The sequence below is a fragment of the Pipistrellus hanaki genome, assembly GCF_964339955.1.
Source record: "Pipistrellus hanaki genome assembly, chromosome: 3".
NCBI lineage: Eukaryota > Metazoa > Chordata > Mammalia > Chiroptera > Vespertilionidae > Pipistrellus > Pipistrellus hanaki.
The window spans coordinates 41,202,266-41,223,366 of record NC_140505.1 but is presented as its reverse complement, the minus strand read 5'-3'; the positions used below and the strand labels follow the sequence as shown (position 1 = coordinate 41,223,366).

Below are 21,101 nucleotides of genomic sequence, written 5' to 3'. Positions count from 1 at the left end.
AAAAACTATAGGCACCAAGAGTTGAAAGGAGAAACAGGCTGGAAGCTCTGGCCTCCCATCCAAATTGGATTAGAGTTGTGGTAGTGGAGGCTAATATAATTTAAATGTCAAGCCATCATGATTTGCTTTGTAGATATGACACATATAAGGAAGAGAAAGTCACAATGTCTTGGTATTTGGCCTGAGCAACTGAATAAACAAAAATACTTATTCATATGCTTAGATATAAACAAATATTTCTTATCCATATCAGATAAAAATCAGGACAGCCTTGGTTTAGGGTTGGGAGAATGAGAATTAAATAGTTTTATTTTTGAAATGTCAAAGTGTTTATGGGTCATCCATTGGAAAATGTGGGTAGGCTGTTCCTGCCTGGAATGCAGAAGAGAGGTTACGGCTGTAGAAGCAAATTTAGTTATTACTAACATGATATTTGGAAGAATAGGAAAGAACAAGCAATAGGTATAATAGGGTAGCTTATGATGGAGGATCAATGGGCCTTCCCAAGATAGCACAACGGAGATCAGGAAGTCAGACAGTTAAAACTTACAAGTTCGTCTCACTATTCTACCAGCTCCTTCAGAGAAGAAACGGTGCCTTGTTCATTTTGGATGCTTATCGCAGCTAAATACCTCACGCATGATGGCTTCCTGGTAACCATACACTGAATATATGAATAAAATAACGAATGCGTTAAGGGACTGAAGGGTACTGAACGTTAGCAGCAGAGGCCTGGAATGATTAAAGCCCCTTCCCTCTTCCCTCAGGAAACTACACAAAACAACAGGCTTCCCCAGGGGTTGCTTGGCTTGATACAAGCATGTGGTGGAAGAAGCAAGGTCCTTAAAGTTTGACAGAACAGAATTGCAGCCCCAGCTCTGTTACTCAATAGCCATGTACTTTTGGCAAACAATTAAGTTCTCAATAAAATGTCTGAGCATCTAACACAGTGTTTGGCACATAAAAGGTGTCAAATAAAAAAAGTAATCTATTTGCTTGCTCCCTCAGAACCTTATTTAAAAGACTTGGAACTTGCCCAGCTGGTGTGGCTCAGTGGTTGAACATCCACCCATAAACTAAGAGATCACTGGTTTGATTCTTGGTCAGGGCACATGCCCAGTTTTCAGGCTCAATCTCCAGTAGGGGGCGTGCGTGAGTCAGGCGATTGATGTTTCTCTCTCATTGGTGGTTTCTTTCTATCCTTCTTCTTCTCCCTTCCTCTCTCTCTAAAATAAACAAAAACATTTAAAAAACAAACAAACAAACAAACAAACAAACAAAAAACCTGGAATTTCAAGACTGAAGTACTGATTCATGCTACAACAAGAATGAACTTTGAAAACATAATGCTAAGTCAAAGCAGCCAGTCACAAAGCACCACATTATTGTATGATTTACATTGTACGTATCACTTAAATAAAATGTTCAGAATAAGCAAATGTCTAGAGACAGAAAGTATATTAGGGCTGTGCAGAGTGGAATATGGAATGACTGTCAATGAGCAAGGGCTTCATTTTAGGGTAATGAAGATGTTCAAAATTAACTGTGATAACAATTGCACAACTCTGAGAATATACTAAAAAAAAAAAAAAAAAAAAAAAAAAAAAAAAAAAAAAAAAAAAAAAAAAAAAAAAAAAACACTGAATTGTACTCCTTAAATAGGTGACTTGAATGTCATGTGAATTTTACATCAATAAACTTTTTAAGAAGAGTTGGAAGTCCATCATTTATAAATTTTAAATAACACTTATTTCATGGTCTACAGAGCCCATGCAACTAGTTATAACTCTAAATCATGCAGGATTTGCTTTGTCCTTTAAGAAAGTCAGAACTCATTTAAATCTGCTCATCTAATTAATAAAATCATTTCACTGATTCTCAGACTTATTGCTACTCCTTTTTCTCACCAGAGACCCCTTGACACATTCAAATGATATTTATTGGAAAGCTGACTACAGGCTAATAGTGTTTGAGGCATTGCAGTGTTAGATTCAGGTTGATCTTTGCAGTTGTTGACCTTCCAGTGTATAAATTACAGTTACAATAAAACTACTGACTTGGTGGTCAATTTTAGGACATGACTGTATTTCCTCCATCTTCACCAATAAAAGAGCACAACTACACTCATATCACAGAAAGTTTTGAAAAAATGTTTGGTAACCACTGACTAATGGAAAATAAAATATAAGTTATATGTTATTGAACTTTATTGGAGATATAAAAATAAAAAGATACGATTCTCCTCAAGAAGCCAACAATGTTGCTTAAAAGATAGGACATGAAATAGCATGTGATGTATGTGAGAATTAGAGTACATAAAACAAACAATGGGTAAATGCATGCATGAACGAGAAAAACAAAATAATAAATGATATAACAATTTACAGGTGCATGTCATTCATTCCAGCTGAAGTTATCATGGATTGCCCTATAGAAGAGGTAAAATTTGCCCAGGAACTAAAAAAAAAACAAAAACAAACAAAAAAAAAACTTGTCATAACTTATGATGAAAAATAACATTTTACATAATAAAAACTAGAAGGCATAGTAAGTGATCTAAAATGGCTTATAAAGGGAATAAATCAGGGAGCAGTAGGAGATAAGACTGGCCTTGAATACTTAGGTAAAAATTTGCATTTTATTTAATAGCTTTTATTAGTAAATATCATTTAGCATATCTTCTTTGTAATTAAGAGGAAATAGAATGCAAGCTTTAAACACTAGGGAAGAGATTTCACATACAGGGGGCAGAAGATGGCGGTGGAAGAGGTGGACGTGTCTGGAGACTTGTCCGGGAACAGATAGAACAAGCAAATAAATCGAGTAACATCCATCCTGAATTGGCAAAGTAGACCCAGCTGGTGAGACAATTTGCAGCCAGGAATGGCAGAGGACGCCTGGAGAATGGTAAAATCAGGGCTGCAGAAAGGTGCTGGACATCCAAGACCAGAGGGTCAGAAGGAAGCTGCATACACTGAGGCCGTGTCCCTTGGGACAGGAGTAGTGTCTGACTGTGGAAAGGAGGTCCACAGGGCTGTTGACGGCAGGGGACTCTGGATCTGAGTCCACAGCCACGAGAGACTGAGCCCAGAGGGGCTCACAGGGGCGCAGCTCTTCCCCCTCTTTTTGGTCTTTGCTTTTATTCACTAAACCTAGTTCATAGGACCTTTCAAATACACTCACTGGGGCTGAGGTGCAGACTTATGGAGTCTGGGGAGAGGCTGGGGAAAGGAGAGGGTCAAGGAGAGGGGGCCATGAGTCTGGCACTGGGTCATTCCTGATGTGCCAGACATAGGCAGCCATTTTCTCCTGAAGAGATACCCCCTCCCTGCAGTCTCCAGACAACCAATACAGTCACACCCAGACTACACCCTAAGTGGCACAAAGGATAGAAAGAAAAATTAAAACCTGAATAGTCCCTGAGAGCCTTCAGGGACTGGCCTAAAGAGAAGCCTTCAGTCCGAGCAACAGGAAACTGAGAAGTGGCAGACAGTAGAGAAGAGTGGGATCTTAAACCAGCATTCATCTGGAATTAAAACTAGGTGGAAAGGAGTAACACTTCGTTTTTTTCATTTTTACTTTTATTTTATTTTACTATTATTTTGTTATCTTTTTTATTCTTTATTTTCCTTTTTATATTTGTTTTATTATTTTCTATTTCTTTTTACATTATTTTTCATCATCTAATTTTTTTATTCTATTTTTTTTTAATTTTTCATTATTATTTTCTTCTCTTTCTTCTTATCCACTCATCCTCTTTCTACTTCCTCCATATTGAACTGAGGTCCTCCTCATATTCATCCAATTCCTTAACCTTACTTTCTGTATATAAGCTCAACCTCTACAGATTCTGCCCCCACCCTCTTTACTGGGTATTTGGAGTTCATATGTTTTGGTTTATCTGTTTGTTCTCTGGTGTTTTCTTCCCATACATTTTTTTCCTTTTTCTTCCCTTTCTTTTCTCTAGTACCATTTTTCCTTTCTTTGATATAATTTGTGCTCTCTTTTCTCTCCCCTAATTCTATTTTCTGTGTTGGTCACTTACATTGTGGTTATTGGTGTCATGAGTACATTTGTGTTTTGTTTCTTTTGTGTCATGTCTTACTGAGTTGCATTTTGTCCTGTTTGGCCACTGTGATAGAGAACAGGTCACATAGCCAGACACCCAGAGAGGAGACTTCATTCACGAACAGGTCAATAATACTCCAGACCCAACTATAAACTACAGAGGCAGAAAGAAGGCGGAAGTGAGGGATAGAGTGTGAGGGAGGGAGGGAGAGAGCAAAAGAGGAATGTGTGTGTGTGTGTGTGTGAGTGTGTGTGTGATTGAGGCACTGTTAGATCCCACAGGACCTTCAAGGGCAGGCTGACTAGGCTCGCCTCATCAGGGAACCTTTGCTACCATTGCAAACAGTTCTGGAGTGGCTGGCTTTTCCACAGAGGCTGCGCCTTTTTGAAGGGGAGACCTGCTGTTACTGGGAGTCCAGCCTCACCTCCACCCAGCGTGCCCTCAGACAACATATGGGACTCGACAGCCACCCCTGCCAGATACCTGCTGCCTCGGCTGCGGTCCCACAGTCACCAAGACTCCAGCCTCCCTGGGCGCAGGCTCCTGTGATTTACAAAGCACTCTCCCCTCTTGGTGGCCCAACACATTAGCTTAGGGCACCACAACCACACAAGAAGCAGCCACAGGAGCAGTCCACCTGAGTTTGAGGAGCAGTAGCTTCTTGCGGCCTGCCCCATCTGAGGGGCAGCAGTCTCACCTGACCCACCCCCCATCAAAAGAACAGCAGCTGCATGAGCAGCCTGCCCTCTCGAGCCATAGGAGCCACCACTGCTGCGAGCAGCACCCACTAGAGGAGCCGCCATCAACTGAGGAGCAGCTGCTACCATGACCACCAAAGGAGCAGCCGCAGCCCGAAAAGCCACTGCTCTGCCAAAGGGGCAGCCCCCACACAACTCGACACCTAGATCCTTCAGTGAGAGCAAAAACAGGAAGAAAAAAGTAACTGCCAAAGGAAAAAAAAAAAAAGGGAGGGATCACCAGAAAAGCAGCTAAGCGAAATGAAGGCAAAAGAGGAGTGTGTGCGTGTGTGTAAACATTCTTGGGGGAAAAAAAATAGCACTATGCTTTAGAAGCCTTATAAAATATAATTACAGGGATGTGTACTAAGCTCCTTCCCTCTTCCCTCAGGAAACTACACAAAACAACAGACTTCCCCAGGGGTTACTTGGCTTGATACAAGCATGTGGTGGAAGAAGCAAGGTCCTTAAAGTTTGACAGAACAGAATTGCAGCCCCAGCTCTGTTACTCAATAGCCATGTACTTTTGGCAAACAATTAAGCTCTCAATAAAATGTCTGAGCATCTAACACAGTGTTTGGCACATAAAAGGTGTCAAATAAAAAAGTAATCTATTTGCTTGCTCCCTCAGAACCTTATTTAAAAGACTTGGAACTTGCCCAGCTGGTGTGGCTCAGTGGTTGAACATCCACCCATAAACTAAGAGATCACTGGTTTGATTCTTGGTCAGGGCACATGCCCAGTTTTCAGGCTCAATCTCCAGTAGGGGGCGTGCGGGAGTCAGGCAATTGATGTTTCTCTCTCATTGGTGGTTTCTTTCTATCCTTCTTCTCCCTTCCTCTCTCATAGCAGTGTTCTGTATAATAGCTAAAACCTAAAAAGACAAGTAATAATAACAAGAAAATGACCAAATAAGGAATAGTTTATACAATGGAAAACTATTCAGCAAGAAAAATAATTTTGATGATAGAGGAAAGTGTTCAGTATAATAATTTTTTAAAAGCACTAGCATCTCAAAACATATAATACTTTTCAAAGCTAATTTATTAAAAAGGGGAGTGAATTTTAAAGATTGATCATTTTAAAAGTCAACTACCTTTTAACAGATTTTGATTAAGGATGTGCTGAAATAAACAATATTTTGCCTTGCTTTGCATCGTGAGTGATCTTTGAATATAATTGCAATGCTAATTTCACTATTCTCTCCCTTTTCTACCATGCAATGTTAAGATGCACAATATAATAAAATAAAATAAGCAAGTAAGTTCACTTGAATTATAAAACAGCACCATGGTTAACTAAAAAATATTGAGTCTGTCCTGGCCATGGTGGCTCAATTGATTGAGCATTGCCCCTTGCACTGATTGGTCACCGGTGCCTGTTCTGTTCCTGGTCAGAACACATGCCTGGGCTATTAGCTCCTTTCCCACTAAGGGACGTGCAGTTTATGGTGGCTGTCAGCAGTCCTGGGCATTTCTTGGCTTGCAGCTGCAACACTTTACTCTCATTCACCACATGGCATTCTCCCTGTGTGTGTCTGTCTGCACATGGCATCTTCTGTGTTTCTGTCTGTATGTTCATGGTGTTCTCCTGACTCTATGCCCAAATTTTTCTTTTATAAAGACACCAGTCATGCCCTAGCTGGTTTGGCTCAGTGGATAGAGCACCAGTCTTCTGACCAAAGGGTCCCAGGTTTGATTCCAGTCAAGGGAACATACCTTGATTACAGGCTCCTCCCTGGCCGGGGCCCTGCTCAGGGCTCATGCAAGAGGCAACCAGTGGATGTGTTTCTTTCACATCAATGTTTCTCTCTGTCTTTCCCTCTCTCTTCCACTCTCCCTATAAGTCAATGGAAAAATATCCTTGGGTGAGGTTTAAAAATAATAATAAATAAATAAAGACAACAGTTGTATTAAATTGGGGCTGATCCCAATGTCCTATTTTTAACTTGTCTACATCTGCAAAGATCTTATTTCCAAATAAGGTCACATTTGCATTTACTGGGGGTTAAGACTTCACATATCTTTTGGGGGATATAATTCAAGCCACAGCACCCCCACACAGGTTAACGCAACACAGAAAACTAGAAAGTGGAACATGATCTTTGATCAATACCTTAAAATTTCTGAAAGGAGATTTTTTTCATTTTAAAACGTGACTAAATTAAAAAAATAATAATAAAATATAGTAACACCAAAACCTGAGTCTGTGCTAGGCACATGTTCACTGCACACCAGAATAGCTCCCTGAGTCTGCACAAAGGCCCTGCTAGTAGTAATGTTAGCCCCATTTTATGGTTTAGAGATTGAAGGCATACAGCAGTAAGCAGGTTTTCCAAAAATTACAACTTGTGAATGGAGAAATGGGGATACCAACTCAAGCAATCTAGATCTGGTCCCAGCATTGATTCAACTGGGAAGTCTGAGACCTTGCTTCAAACTTTCCCCATTTGTTCTTTTTTTTTTTTTTTAACATATTTTTAGTGATTTTTTTACAGAGAGAAAAGAAGAAGGATAGAGAGTTAGAAACATCGATGAGAGAGAATCATCGATCAGCTGCCTCCTGCACACCTCCTACTGGTAACCCAACCATAAGCATTGAATGATGCATGTTAAGACATAACACATATGGAATGTGTCCCATAGCCAAGTTACATGCCCTTGACCGGAATAGAACCTGGGACCTTTCAGTCTGCAGGTTGAAGCTCTATCCACGAAGCCAAACCAGTTACAGCTCCCGATTGTTCTTAGCTCTGCCTTAGTACTCCTTCCAGGAGAAAGGCCTTCAAATATTCCAAGACAGCTATTATATTCCTACTAAGTCTCTTCTTCTTCAAGGTAAACATTATCAGTTCCTTCAAATACTTTTTATGTTGACTCATTTCTAAATCTTTTGGTTCAAAGAATCCTGAGTCGACAGTGCATAAAATTAGGATTACAATTATCTGCATTACCCGCCTTCTGATTAAAACTGAAATATATATCTATCCAGAGATATACAGATAGATAGAAATACAGATATACAGACAGTTATACATAAATAGACATATACATGTATATATACTGTATATGATCCGTAGGCCCATGGCCAGAGATTCTGAATAAAGCAGTGTTTGGAAATGGCAAGGGAGTGGGACAATATTGTATATTAAAAACAAAGCCATCCTAGGTAATTCTAAAGTGCAACCAGGGTGGAGAACCACTGACTTCAAATGTCATGGAGCCTCCCATTTTAATTAGGTAAATTGGCAACATTGTAGTAAATTAGCATGAGAATGTCTCTTTCCAGTTTCTGTGGTGATCAGATTTGATTATGAAAATAAAAGGGGGGAAAAAGTGAATGGGTCAAGCTATTATTTATGTACTTCCATGGTTAACACTTGCCTAAGATTATGTCACCTCCAAATTCATGGTAAAACCATGTGAGAAACGGTATCTTTTCTTAATAAATCCTATGTTAAAAATTAACATAAGTACAGATTACAGAAATTTGCTTAAAAGCATGTAACTAACCATAAGCATTGAATGATGCATGTTAAGACATAACAGTTCTCCTATCTTTCTGAAAAAAATCTCACCAGTTTTCAAAGTAGCTCATTGACACATCTGCTACAACTATACTTTGATTTTAAAAAATCACATATTTGCTGATTTTGTAAGAAAGGTTCTCAAAATGCAGATAATATTTTAATTTCTCTAGTTTTAGCAGTTCAAGCTAAAGTTCCTCCTGTGAGTCCTTATACAAAAACTATATTTTTAAATTTTAATTTAACATTGCTTCCTGCTTTATAACGAGTATCTTCTCCTCCTCATCATTCCTTTTCCATTCCTGTTGATTTTTACATCAAGATGCAAACTGAGTCTTATTCATTGATAAGCTAAGTAAACTGTTCTTCAGCAAAGTGGCTGTTTTCTAATTAGCTGTAGGATATAATTTAGAACATTCTGCGGGTGAGTAAGAATAGGATTTACCAGATGCCAGCAACTGACAGTCTGAGCAACATTAGTGGTAAGCAGGCAGAATGGGAAGAAAAAAGAAGAATGTCCTTACTTCAAGGGAATAAGGCTGTCAGAGCTTAAGTGCTGAAATTTTTGACCAGTTAGTCACATGTTGTGTACTATTAAATACATTAAAGCCTTAATATTCAATATCCGAGTCTACCAGACCAAAAAGAACCGTGGAGGATTCTGCATTAGTAGTCACGCATTATGGCAATTAGTCCATGAAGTACAAAGCTGTCATGGACACAAAGCATCTTAGTTGAAAACCAAAATTTTGCCTCTAAATCAAAGTTTAATATATTTTTGTTTTGTTAATCCTTGCCCGAGGATATTTTCCCATTGATTTTTAGAGAGAGTGGAAGAGAGAGGAAAAGACAGAGAGAAACATTGATGTGAGAGAAACACATCGATTGGTTGCCTCCTGCATGAACCCTGACCATGGCCTGGGCTGGGGAGGAGGCTGCAACCAAGGTATGTGCCCTTGTCCGGAATTGAACCCAGACCCTTTGGTCCACAGGCTAACGTTCTATCCACTGAGCCAAACTAGTGAGGGCTATCAAAGTTTAATTTTTTTATAAAAGCCTACAGTTGGCTTCAGCATTTGTCTAGCAACAGGACACAATAGATGAACCCATGATAAAATTATATTAATTTTAATAAGAAATCAGGCCATCAATGGACATAAAACTCTGGGGAGGGTAGGTATGTATGGGGGGGGGGGCAATGGTAAAATATGTACACAGATAATAATTTAATAAAATAAAAAAAAGAAATCAGGCCATGAAATAGTTTAACTCTATCTCATTTTCATGATGTTCCAATTTATCTAATCAAATTGCAGACACACGTGGATGGATCAAAATGAAAATCTAAGAGCATTTGGAGCTATTTTTAAGGTCCAAAAGTAGAAAGCAACATATTAAATTTGATTTAAAAATAAATATATGTCCCTTACAAATGCAGAAAGAAATTTCATATTTAGCTAAATGCTCTCAGAAATCTCTTGTGAACAGAATTGATATAACAGGGGGCACTGTAATTTTATATGAAAATAATACCCAAGGGCCTGCAAGCCTGTTTTACTTGACCTTTTATATGAGTTCACAAATGGGGAAGTAATAGTTACTATTTTGAATGCTTTATAAATATTCAGAATTGCCTAGCATTCAAAGTATGTATAACAGTATTATCAGTATGTATTGTGAAGCTTTATTAACTCCAAATCTTTTATACAGAATTTTTGAAAGTAAATATATCCAATTTCTGCTATAAAATTTATAATTTCTGGGTAAGCAAGAGGCATTGCATATATATATATACATACACTGAGTGGCCAGATTATTATGATCTCTAAACGCATAATAATCTGGCCATTCAGTATATATCCTATAAAATAAAAGGCTAATATGAAAATTGTCCCCTCTACCATGAGTTTGACCAGCAGGCAGGCTGGCCAACTGCCCATGTCCCCTCCTCCTGGTCAGGTTGGCCAGACCCCACCCATGCACGAATTCATGCACGGGGCCCCATATATATATATATATATATATATATATATATATATATATATATATATATATATATATATATATTGAGTGGCCAGATTATTATGCATTAAGAGTTCATAGTAATCTGGCAATTCAATATATATTGCTTTGAAGTCTCTCAGGTGATTTAAATTTATGTGCAGGATTGAGAAAATCACCCTACAAGAGGTTAGTCTCCCAAAATTGGAAAGTTATAAAAAAAAGTATTCTGAATTACTTAAGAATCAGATAAAAACAGAAAATTACTTAATTAAAAGAATTAATTTTATTTATTTTTATTGAATTTATTAGGGTGACATTGGTTAATGCATTTATATAGGTTTCAGGTATACAGTTCTACAATACACCTTCTGTATATTGTATTGTGTTTTTACTACCTCAAGTCAAGTCTCCTTCCACCACCATTTATGCCCCCTTTACTTTCTTCATTTTATAGGTTTGGACACACTCAGAGATATTTTCTGTCTCCTATAGTGCAGAGGTTTGTAAAGGGCATGTCAGTCCCTCTGAGAAGCTGATGAAAAGCTATGCACCTCTTCCCAGGAAAGTAAACACATCCACAAACACAGGAAACTGGCATGGAGGGTGGTATCTTTGAAAGAGAATGGGAATCTCAGGAGAAACATTTCTTAACGAGAGGGAAAGAAGACATGTTCTCAGAAATAAAAGAATTAAGATCTAGAAACGATACCCAATTATTGTACGCACTGGGCCATGGGGGCAGAGATTATATTCACACATAAAGGTCTTGAGATAGAAAAACTCCAAAATGACATTTATCTGTCTGATTTTAAGAGAATATATCTGTACACACCCATGAGCTTCCTGTGAAGGCCTAATTCTCTGCTCAGTCTAACATGTGTCCCTCCTGATTGCCACACTCTATACCCAAAGTGAAGATTCACACATTGCTTATACTAATGCCATTCTCCAAAAAGAGTTTTACAAATTTTCTTTTTCCCCCTTCCCTTTAAATAATATTAGACTAATGCTGCTAAAGCAGACCCCAAATTTTGAAGAACTTTAGATTTAAACCTCAGAATGCTGAAGATTACAGTAGCTGTCCACATCAAGGTCCCATTTATAATTCGAATTTTATTTCATTCTTTCTCTCTAGAATTTCCACTCAATGCACCTTGATTTCCTGTGAACCCATCTTAGATGATCCAATTCAAATCAATCTCTTTAAATAGCCTTAATCCACCTTTTTATGTTACAGCACAAGGAGTGTAACTCAGATGTTAAAATTAGCTCTGTAGCTATTCTAGCTATATTCACCCAGCCTAATAAATCCTAGATTTTTCTGTGCTTTTCCTAACACAGAATTATGAAGCCATTCAGTGGTTTGAATCAAAGGATCCCTCTGAAGTTATAACATTTTAAATTCTTTGGCCCCATAAGTAGACCAAACTACATCAAGACTTTTAAAAAGTCACGTAAATTTTTTTTCTGAAAATTTGGGGATTTATTATATGTGAAATGATTTGAGAGTTCACATTCTTCCATGGTGACAAGATTCCTACATGCAGGGGAAGGGGGATCATACAAGGAAGTGCCTAAATTCTTGCCTCAATTAGGAGCACACATCACTACAAAACCCAGGGAAATACTCAAGGGGAGGGAATCACACATGGAAGTGAATACCAGGAAGAAGGAATTAGCAAATACCTACCACAACTACCTTTCCTAGACTCCCTTGCGGCTAGACATTACCACATGACTAAAATCTAGCCAATTAAATATAAACAGGAGTTTTGTGGTGGAAATACTCCTAAAAGGATGAGCTAGAATGTACTTCCTCTTTCTATCTTTTTTATTTTCTTTGTTGATTAAGGTATTATGTATGTGTCCTTTATCTCCCCCATTACCACCGCTCCACTCATGCCCTCACCCCCTTGATGTCTGTCCATTGGTTATGCTTATATGCATGCATACAAATCCTTTGGTATATTTCAAGATTTGTGTTCCTGGTTTCATTGTCTTTCCAGTCAATTCATTATCCTTGACATTGTTGTTAATAGACAAGCAACAGACCAGGTTCACATGACTGGCACACTAAGCAGCATGGCATGAAAAACTGATAAAAAGCATAGGCAGGAATGAAAAACTGAAAAAAAGATTAGAAATGTAAAATCCAAAAGATAAACATACATGTCTACTATATAACAATGTATCTCACACAGAAATGTATGGAGGGGATCCACAAAATAAGTTATCCATCAAACAACTGAACATCAAAGGAATACTAAAGATCTGGCACACATTGCATGATAAATCTATTCCTGTTGTACTAGTAGGCAGTGTATAGGATTGGATATTAAGATATCTATGACACTATGCACCATGAAAAACTTCATTTAACTCACAACTAAAATCTTAAATCTCTGGTAAATAGGTTTCATTTTGCTGCATCCATTAATATTGATTAATCTCCTTAGCTGAGTCCTCATTACAGGACACTTATATTAAGTTTACATGGGTCTTAATTGAAATTAGACTACCTACATTGTAACCAATATATATTTACAACATAAATATTATAATTCATTCTCCTTACAGGCCACTTATTTCCACTTGTTAAATGGATATGTTTCTTGGTTTAGATATAGTTTATTCCAGTATCCTACAAATAAAATAAGTGGAAATTTATTGGGAAGATGGTTTAAAGTTTGGGTCATCCCAAAGTTATCCTTAAAGAGCAGAAAAACAATTCTCAAGTAGTAAATGGTCATTAAATATTTAAAGAAAGGCAGTAGAATTCAGACTCACTCTTGCCCAATATATCCAGGCTAGTTTGAAAGAGCATTTTACAACTTCCATAAAATTTACCAGGAATTTCTGAAGAATATATCTTTATCCAAAAGACCACATACCTTTTATTATCAAAATTTCCTTTGCTATTTATATCATCTGAACAATTATAATATTAAATGTGAGTCATCATGTAGCTCTCCCATGTTTCACTTCTTATACAATGCTTATAAATAGAACTTATCAAATTTTAATGTCTTTATAGATATAGCTCAATCTAGGAATCTTTACTCTTAACACATTAAATGTTGATCCTTCTGTAGTCCATTGTGCTGCACTGTACACACGAATAACCATTTTGGAAGGCACAGACTGTAGTAAGAGGTGAGAGCTCAGGCAACAGACTATCATCACATTGTTCAGTGGTCTGTAGCATGTGTGCAAGCAATGGTTCTACACCCTATTAGTGGCAGTGCAGGCTGGGAAACAATGAGAAGAAAAGAAAAAGAAAAAAAAAAACCCTGAGAAAAATTAAAGCAAGAGTAAAACCTACAGTGTACAACAGTGATTCAAGTTAGAATTGCATTTACAGCATCCAATATTACACTCACATTTGAATTTGATATTATCAAGAATCTGACTAAAAATTACATGCTTAAACCATTTTGGGTTGAGTATGTTTACAGGAATTTTAAACTACTGTAACCTAAGGCAACAGCAGAGCCTTTTAACTAATGGCACCTAGTCTTTGCCAATTTCAAACCTGAAACATTCAACTATAAGTAATGTTAAAAGGAGCAATTTTACAGAAGTAATCAATAGTTGATTAATGCAAGAAAAACTACCCCAAAGCATGCAACAACTAGATTTGTGAACACAGCCAGGGAAGTACTGCTACCTGCAAGTTTTTCAAAAAATTCACACACACACATGTATATGTATTCACAATATTAATCAAACTATTCATCTATTTAAATCACTCAGCAGTCTAGTAGAACAAATCATGTATAACAATGTGGATTTCTAACATGGACTAAAGTGCAACCTTTGTTTGCAGAATAAAAAAAAAAAAAACAACCTATGCCTGCTTGGAACACAGCCATACCACTAAGTGAACTACTGATAACTTGTGGCTCAAAATGCTGCTATCATCAGATTCCGTCCTTTTGTAGAACTATACACACTTCAATGCAGAGGTAAAATGTACACTTATATGCAAGATATAATGGAAGCAGAAATTGCTCCCTTGATTTAACCAGTATTTATTTATGAATGTTGAGCACTGCAAAATTGTGGTTATTTGCAGATCCTCATTAATAACACCTCATGCTATTTCTGCAAAGGCAAATGCACTTTGACATTCAATAGTTTTTTTTCTTCACAAGTATTTGAATTCCCTCTGAGCAGGAGTAGAAATAGGTAATTTTACCCATGGTTCAAATAGCAATACAGTTTATTTTGGGATTGTGGTGAGAGCCAATGGGTTCTTTGTCTGCTTTAGTGTTCTAACAAATAAAATTGCTTCTCTTCCCACAATGGAAAATGCCAGGATGGTGTTACTTTTCTCAAGGAGATTATACAAAGATAGTTTTACAGTTAAAAATCCCTTAAGTGTTTCAGACCCTATCAGTGAAACTTAGTTGCTTTAACTGAGAAATAAAAACTATAAATCATAAGAAGCAAAGATAGATAAGACTCAAAAATTATAACCTCGGTAATAGCACGAAATTAAAAACTAAAATCTGCACAAAACCTAAAAAGTTCCCTTTGTAGTATTAGTCTTAATTTAGGTTACACATGAAGTATTTTGGAGATTAGTGAAATGATCTATCTAGCATTATAGATAAGACTGTAAGTCAGGTGAAGTATCTCAGCAGCACCTTTGCCCAGCCCCCATACTTCTGTGCCCTCTTCCTGTCACAACTTCTGGGGCTAAAGTCCACCCCTATCTACCTCCTGTCTCACAATGGCTATTGTCACATACTAGTATTGTCTCTCTTTCTCAACATAACATTTCTCCGAGTCTTTGCTTGTCGGTCTTCTTCATAAGAACATACGTGTCCTGAATAATTTTCCTACAGTATATATCAGTGATATTCAACCTTTAGTATCTTTCATTTATGCACTCTATTGAAGAATCTGTGTTACACTGTGATTAATATTTTTTAAAGATATAGATCTTTATTTTTTTTATTTTTTTAAATATATTTTATTGATTTTTTACAGAGAGGAAGGGAGAGATATAGAGAGCTAGAAACGTCGATGACAGAGAAACATCAACCAGCTGCCTCTTGCACACCCCCTACCAGGGATGTGCCCGCAACCAAGGTACATGCCCTTGACCGGAATCGAACCCGGGACCCTTCAGTCTGCAGACCGATGCTCTACCACTGAGCCAAACTGGTTTCGGTTGATTAATAGTTTTTAAATTCTCTTATTTTGAGAAACATATTTATGAATTTAGGCCATATTGACAATTAATAGAGACATTTTAAGGCTTTAGTAGTCATGAAAGCCATGAAATATAGCATTGAGAAAGTTGTCTCATTCATTGTTGCACACTTTCTAGTGCTGGAACAAGGCAGTTACTCAATAAATGTTGGTTAAACTTAACTGAGTTACCTCCAATTTAGTTCAAACTTGTGTATCATTGATGAGAACTATTGCCCTTGATAATGGCTAGTAAGTCAAAAACAAGTGAAATGTTTAAATTTATGGATGGCCAAAGCCAGTTTGGCTCAATAGATAGAGCGTCAGCTTGGGGACTGAAAGGTCCCGGGTTCGATTCCGGTCAAGGGTATGTACCTTGATTGCGGGCATTTCCCCAGTGGGGGGTGTGCAAGAGGCACCTAATCGATGACTCTCTCTCATCGATGTTTCTGACTCTCTATCTCTCTCCCTTCTCTCTGTACAAAATCAATAAAAATATATTTTAAATAAATAAATAAATAAATAAATAAATAAATAAATAAATAAATAAATTTATGGATGGCTTAGAAGGGTAATTGCCATTAAGATATCAATGAATAAGTCTCTGTCACTATTTTCTGAATAGCATAGTACATAGTTACCCTCCAAAAGGGAAGCATGACATCACATCCATCATAGATTATCATCCTCCAATATCTGATCATATAACTTTAATTTTGAGGGCTTATATTTGGAATTTTTGTTTTCTTTGTCCAGTTACTTAATACAGCATACCAGAGCATGCCAGGAATAGGCTGTGATTTTAATTATTCTGTGAGATGCCTTCTTACCTGCCAGCTCACCCCTCCATTGCCAAAAATTAATTATTATTATTATGCCACAAAACCTATATTCTAAGTCACCACACACACACACACACACACACACACACACATACACACAAAAATATATTTTACTAGAGGTTCAATGCATGAATATTCATGTAAGATTGGGCCTTCCCCTGGCTGCTGGCACCACCTTTACTCTGGCCAGAGCCACCTTTCTGCCTTCACTCTGGCCCAGAGCTTCCTTTCTGCCTTCCCACGCTGCTCAGAGGCCCGGAGTAGCAGGAGTGGTGCAGAACGCCTGTGTCCCACTCCAGCCACTCAGCGCCTGCATATGCAAATTAACCAATCAGCCAATCATGCCTGATTGGCTGGTGGGCATTCCAAAAGTACAGTCAATTTGCATCTTTCTCTTTTATTAGTGCAGCTATTAGTATGGATTCTCTAGAGAGAAACAGAAAACAGAATGAACAGGTGTGTGTGTGTGTGTGTGTGTGTGTGTGTGTGTGTGTGTGTGTGTAAATTCTTATCTAAAAACTACCTTCACAGAAATACCTAGAATAATGTTTGACCAAATATGTAGGCCCTATAGCCTACTCAAGTGAATAGATAAAATTTATCATCACAAGTTTCATGCATTTTGGATACTCTTCTACCGGACTAAGAAATGAAGAAACAATTTGTTCATATAACAAAATACTTAATAGTCTTTCTGTAAAGCTAACCCAAATTTCCTTGTCATTGATTAATAAAGAAATCAGTAAAGAGACAATATATGTTTTGGTTTCATACATTCATTTTGGTGTAAATACTTTTAAACACAAATACATGAAGCCTATAGAATTAAGATGCTAGCATAAAGGTTGTTATATTTTATGATATGTACTAGAAGAATTTTCTCTTCTCATAACATTTGTTTCTTAACTAGCTACAATAAAACTTCTATATTATAGAGTCCATAAAGAATTTGAACCTCCTAAATTCAAATCTTAAAGTAGCCATTAAATGCCTACAAGGTAACCGTTTGAAATATTATTAATGGCAATTATGATGCCAACTCTAGCCAATAAGAAGAGGGTTAAGTGCAATAAAAAATGTTATCCTAAAATACTTGGTTACTATAATCCTCTCTTGGTGTCAATAGAATTATCTACTCTATACACGCAGTTGGGAAATAGAAGATTTCCCTCTAGCTTGATTTGTAAAACATGCTTCTAAAAGTCCAAAATCTAGACAAAAATGTGTAAGGTGATTTTTGCTGCCAACAGCCCTTTTCCTATATCTTTCTTTGATCATGTTAACTGCTCAAAATATCTTTGATAGAGCTCTGTAGTCAGCATATGATAGCAAATTCAGCTTGTGGCCTGCTTTTGTCAAGCCTAGGAGCTAAAAAAAAGTTTTTACATTTTCAAATTATTGTTTATAGAAATACAAAGAACATGTAACAGAGACCTTCCATGGCCACAGAGCCTAAAATATTTCTGGTAAGAAAAAGTTAATAAGTACCCAACTTCTATTTTATAAGATGCAGTACAAAACCCATAGCTTGACATTTAAAGCCTTCCACACTCTGGAGACAAACTGATGGACTAACCATACTTTAAATGTTCCCTGTCTTAGCATGTCATCTTTTCCTTTCCTGTCATCAAATTCAGCAGTCCATCAAGGACCAGCTCAAGCTCATCTTCTCTATGATGCTGTGACTGGCTATTCAATTCCACAGTAACCTGTTTTTCCTTAGAACTACATCAGACATCAATATTTGCTTTACTCAGTGATGATCATGCTACTTTATATGTACATATTTTCACTTTTTTTGTCTTTTCAACCAGAGCATAAGGTCCTTGTGTGACTCCCTTGTAACAGTGCCAGATAGATGTTTAGCATCAATATGGCAAGTTTTAAGAACTTTCTAGGTCTTGCAAGTCTGATTTCCTAGCTATCTAATAATAGGATAATATGCAAATTGGTCGGGACACTATCACATAATGACCTATCAGCAGGCTGTGTGCGCAGTAGGAGCAGGTGGGCAGGGAGTTACAGCATGGGTTGGCAAGGACCCTCATGGCCGGCCCAGAAGTGGGGTCTGGTGGAGGTCTTTGTGTGGCTCTGCTGGGCGTCCCGTAGGCTCCTTGGCATGGCCCAGGGACAGGACCTGCTGCACACCTCTTCTGGGGAGCCCAAATCCTAGTCTACCTAAACCGTGTCTGTGCACCATCATATCAGTAATAAAGGGACATCCCACACTTACCTGGGCATCTAAGTCACTGGCCTGAGAAGCAGGGTTTAAGATAAAGGGACAGAGCATTCCACTGCTATCTTGAGTTTGTCATTTCCAAGAAAACAGCCAGAAGGGATGATAAACCTGCTACAAATGGCTCAGCGGGCACCTATTTAAGAGGCAGCTTCTTTTAAATCGAGCCTTTCCTGCAGTGAATGACCTCAACCCTCCCTGAATCAGGCAGGTTCCTATGCAGTGCAATCTCCATGCAATACAATGGGGGCCTCAGTTGTGTCCCCAGTGATCTCATGTGTGTGGCAGGCACACTCACCATGTCACCAGCACTGGCTCTGGCACCGCACACGAGCTCATTCAGGTGCCAGAGGGTTGCAGAGCAGAGAACAAGAGCCCTGGAACCAAACAAACAAGAAGAATCAAATAAACCAATACAAACACCCCTCCCCTGCCTTGGGAGGGATCTGGGACTGGGGCATCCCGCCCAGGCATTGTGTATCTGCTTCCCACCCCCTTCATCCAAATGAACAAGTTAGGGGGTTAAGGGGAGGAGGAGGAGCCTCACGGGAAGGGGATCCCTGGGAGCTACACCTCTGCCCTCCCTCCAGACCTGACCTCTTGGAGAACAGGGCCTGACCCCATCCCCAGCAGATTTGCCTATCCCACACCCTCTGGTGCTTCTAGGCACTGCGCATTCCCGTGTCTTCCTGCATCCCAGCTGCTGACTCTCACTGTCTCCTGCCCAGGAGCACTCTGCCCTCTCCAACTTTCAGTCTTTATAGCCTAGATGCATGGTGGGCATAGTTGCTTCTGGATTTTATTTGATAAGAACCCAGCTAAGTTGCTTAACAACTGAGCTGCTCACACTTCATCAGGGACAATAGATGACACACCTTACTCAGCTTTAATAGCAAAGCAATCTTATTCTTTTATTTTTTATTTATTTATTTTAGAGAGGAAGAAAGAAGAAGGAGAGAGAGAGAAACTTCAATGATAAGAATCATTGACCAGCTGCCTCCTGCATGTGCCATACTGGGAATCAGCTCGCAACCCAGGCATGTGCCCTTGACCAGAATCGAACCTGGGACCCTTCAGTCCTCAGGCCAAAGCTCTAGCCACTAGGCCAAACCAGCTAGGGCAAGCAAGCTTATTCTCAAAGACTTGGTTTTTGTCATAAACAAGTGAATTTGAATCATATCAAACCAATATACATTTTTTAATGAAATGTGTCTTCATTTCTACTAATGCAATTCTACCTTAAAGTTTATGTTGTATAATCTATATTAATAAAAGGGTATTATGCTCATTAGACCAGACGTCTTTTGGACATCCATCTGGACATCCAAGGGGTGGTCAGGCCATCAGGCAGAGGTGGTTAGGGGCAATCAGGCAGGCAGGCAGGCAGGTGAGCATTAGGAGCCAATGGTCCCAGATTGTGAGAGGGATGTTTGACTGCCAGTTTAGGCCCGATTCCACAGGAATTTTTTAATTTTCTTTTTAAATTTAACTGTCAGTCAGACATCCCCTTAGGGGTCCCTGATTGGAGAGAGTGCAGGCCAAGCTGAGGGACCACCCCCGATGAACAAATTTCATGCCCTGGGCCTCTATTTAGTTGATAATCACCATTATTCATTAGCAATTACTATTGTCAATTATTGCCAAGCCTATACATACATTTTCCTTCATTTAATCTTCATAAAATTTTAAGTGATAAGTTTAATTATCTTATTTTTATACATAAGGTTTATATTAAAGAGAATAAAAGAGTATGTAGCACACAAGAGAACACAAAAGCCAGAGTGAAATATGGGTTGAGAAAAAAGAGAGCACATTTCTCAGTTTTTTACACTAAAAAATGTTCATATAGATAGCAGAATTGAAGTCAGTCAACCAAAAAGGAGGTTCCATGAGAAAAAATACATTTAATAGAAGTCCTTCATGACATTGAATTTAAATGACTTCTTGTGTTTAACACCAAACACAAAGACAACAAAAGTATAAATAGATATATTGAACTAAATCAAAATTTAAAATGTCTGTGCATCAAAGAATACAATCAACAGGTTAAAAAGGCAACCTATGGAATAAATCAAAATATTTGCAAATTGTGTATGTGGTAAAAGGTAAATTAAAGAACTCCTACAACTAACAATAGAAAACAAATAACTCAGTTTAAAAATGTGGCTCTGATCAGTGTGGACCAGTTGGTTGGGCATCATCCCATGCACCTAAATGTTGCAAGTTCAATGCCTGGTCAGGGTATATGCCCAGGCTGAGGGCTCAATCCTCAGTAGGGGGCATATAGGAGGCTGCCAACAGATGTTTTACTCTCACATCTCTCTCTCGCTCCCTCTCTTTAAAAATCAATTAAAAAATAAACAAGGGACTTGAATAGACACTATTTTTTGAAGATTCAAATTACCAACAAACCCAAGAAAGTTTCTCAACTTCACTAATAATTAAGGAAATGCAAATTAAAATCACAGTGAGGTACCACTTACTAATA

General features: G+C 38.1%; 1 long non-coding RNA gene across 3 annotated transcripts in view; it reads right to left on the bottom strand.

Annotated features, from left to right (window-relative positions):
* The window catches only part of LOC311618946, a 305,305-nt gene that overhangs the window by 127,069 nt on the left and 157,135 nt on the right, over positions 1–21,101 (bottom strand). For 2 of the 3 annotated variants that reach the window (XR_014794418.1, XR_014794419.1), the window contains exon 2: positions 1,578–1,640. This is a non-coding gene — a long non-coding RNA (uncharacterized lncRNA). Of the gene's footprint in view, positions 1–1,577; positions 1,651–21,101 lie in introns of all 3 variants that reach the window. The other variant, XR_014794420.1, reaches the window with a different exon arrangement.